Source organism: Watersipora subatra, chromosome 6 (assembly GCF_963576615.1).
Source record: "Watersipora subatra chromosome 6, tzWatSuba1.1, whole genome shotgun sequence".
Lineage (NCBI taxonomy): Eukaryota > Metazoa > Bryozoa > Gymnolaemata > Cheilostomatida > Watersiporidae > Watersipora > Watersipora subatra.
In genome coordinates this window covers 21,269,416-21,272,089 of record NC_088713.1, presented here as the reverse complement: position 1 = coordinate 21,272,089, position 2,674 = coordinate 21,269,416, and the positions used below count along the sequence as shown (strand labels likewise).

The 2,674-nt window shown below is 33.8% G+C and overlaps 1 long non-coding RNA gene across 2 annotated transcripts; it reads left to right on the top strand.

The window, feature by feature from the left end:
• The first annotated feature begins 483 nt into the window (after positions 1-483).
• LOC137398880 (uncharacterized) lies at positions 484-2,173 on the top strand. 2 transcript variants are annotated; one of them, XR_010979035.1, is made up of 4 exons: positions 484-601; positions 792-861; positions 1,308-1,505; positions 2,075-2,173. It is a non-coding gene; the product is annotated as an uncharacterized lncRNA (long non-coding RNA). The 2 variants fall into 2 exon arrangements; XR_010979034.1 differs by having other exon boundaries at positions 492-601; positions 772-861.
• Positions 2,174-2,674: the final 501 nt, after the last annotated feature.

The following is a 2,674-nucleotide window of genomic DNA, read 5'->3' as shown; positions in this document are numbered from 1 at the left end:
ATTCAAGTTTCAGCAGACGGTACAGAGGTAAGCTTTTACGTTCCGTAACTTGGCTTCGCGCCAGAGTCAATAGCCCTGAATCTGAGAGTTCCCGCATTTGTGGCCGCCAATGGAATACATAGCCCAGTGTCGTATAGGGAGAGTTACGCCAACTGGAGTTACCTCATTTTCGATAGTTCCAAACAAACTCGCTTTGCTATATAAAGTTCTGTTGAAAATTAAGGTATCGAATCATAAATACGACTTAAACACAGTCGAAATCACCATTTTCTTAGCCTTTTTATATACCACAAAGATCGTCAGAATTTTCTGATTTTTTTCATGTATAACACGAGCACCTTATCTATAGTTCGTTAGATTTACACCAGGCTAAAGTCAAAGTTCAGTTCATCACACAGCGTGGAGTTATTTCGATATTTGCGTCAACACATTTCCCCTTTATTTTTTATAATTTTAAATTTAATTGTGATTTAAATATCTTCATCACAATGGTTAATTGTTGGGCTGTGGGATGCTCAGGCAGATCGGAGTTAGGTCTACAGGTTTTTCAATTCCCAAAAGATCCTGAAAGAAGGAATGCATGGATTGTTAAAGTGGGCAGGTAAGATTCAAGTTGTTTTTAGTGTTTGCAATTGTATAGATTTAGATATTACTATAAGTTTAATATTGAACTGATTAGTAGGAAAGCTAAGGGTAGTTGTAGACTTATTCATAGCCGTGTCAGGCCTATGTGAACGGAGTCATTTTTTATTATTTTATTTATTTAAACAGTGTCAATGTGAAAATTACAGGTTGGATTCTGGAAGTAGCAAAAGGAATCCAAAACTTTTGCAGCCAACTGCTTCTTCTAAACTTTGTGAGGTTAGTCAAAATATTGTTTAGAATTATCTTGTTATACGTATATACGTACATGTATATCGGTTTTTAAACCATATTGGTATTGTCATTGTAATTATTGCTGCTAGTTGTTAGAATACATTTTAAAATTATAATAAATGCTATTTATAAGTTTAGTTGTTTGTATAGTACCACTATTGTTTTTGTCATGTTTTATTATTATTACCAAAGTTTTCTTATCTGTTGTATTGCTTTGCATTTGTGTTATTATTGAAGTTGATGAAAATTGCATATAGTATGTTGCATTCATTAAGAGATAACTGGTTAAAAGTATTGGAAAAAGTTGTATAGGCATCTAAGAATAAGTTGAATAGTAATAGTAGTAGCCCTATTAGTAGGCCTAATAGTAATAGTAGTATTCATATTACTGTTTCCCTTGCTTACCTCTCCTCTTTTTTGTTTACTTATAGAGACATTTTGAAGAAAAGTGTTTTACACTGACTAAAACGGAAAAACGTCGACTGACAAGTGATGCCATTCCTACTCTGTTTGCTCACAGGCCACCACCTGTCTCTGAAAGAAAAACAGCTTTAAAAAATACTATAATCACAAGCCGCAGCTCTTCTGCATTCCCCAGAACAAGCCAAAATATGGGTGAGAAAATTTTTGTCATTAATTTCTATACAATTCAATTTCTCATTTATTGCTTATGATATATCAAACTGTGCAACAGATTTTTGCAAAAGTAATTTTATATTACAATCAGTTTCAGTTATTAATTTAAATGTATCTTTTAACAGGTGACTACAAAGAGGTATGGGAACAAAATTGCTGTGTGATTAACAATTGTATTCATTATATATGTAGCTTTCTTACACACTCTAACTTTCCTAACTGACACTCACTTCTATAACATTTTTCCTATTAGCGGTACAGCAATTATCTTATCAGTTGTTGTGGCCAGTAGAACTTAGGGGCTCAGGCATAAGTTTTATGTATGATTTAAATATCTGTCTAACATTCACGCATTTACTAATGAATTCAATCCCTCATCGCCAATGATAATAAATTGCTTGCTGCACAATTTCAATTCACTCGGCCAAACGTTTCTCACATTCTATTCATATTGATTTGCAAGTTTATGCGCTGTCCAGAGAGTAACAGTGCTCCCCATTTGCTGAATCTTAAAAGTGACTATAATTGTCATTATTTTAATATGGTATATTTGAATTTTTAGAAATTGATTCACCGAATGTCTTGGAATCAGAACTAGCGACAAGTAAGCCTACAACTTTGATCACATCCGAAATCGAGAGCATAGAGCGAATGTTACGGAAGAAGCTTAAGAAAGTATGTTATTAGTGAAATATATCGAAAACTATCATTTGATATAGATTATTTTTAAAAATATAAGCTGATTTACGCTATTATGCATTGAGGTAAGAGCAGTTCAGACTCATAGTGTTATAGAACAGTTTTATACGAGTAATTTTGAGGAAATTTAAGTTCTCTGAAACCCTAACATGTATATGCATGTACATGTATATGCTTGTTGAGAATTGTGATCGATTTCACTTTGATAACATGCAGATCTATAATGTTGCTATTGATTATTTTAATACCAACTTGCGTAGTCGATTACTTGTAAGGGTCAGCAGTGGCAACTCGATACAATAAAGAAAGGGCTGAAGTTGCGGTTTACTTGTGTGTCCACAGGTTACAACCATCTTCTGGATTCAGGAATGCCTCTTCCGTCTGTTAGGACACTGCAAAGACGACTTCAAACTATCTGCTTTGAGCCAGGAGTTCTCACGACTGTTTTTCAATACATGAAGGA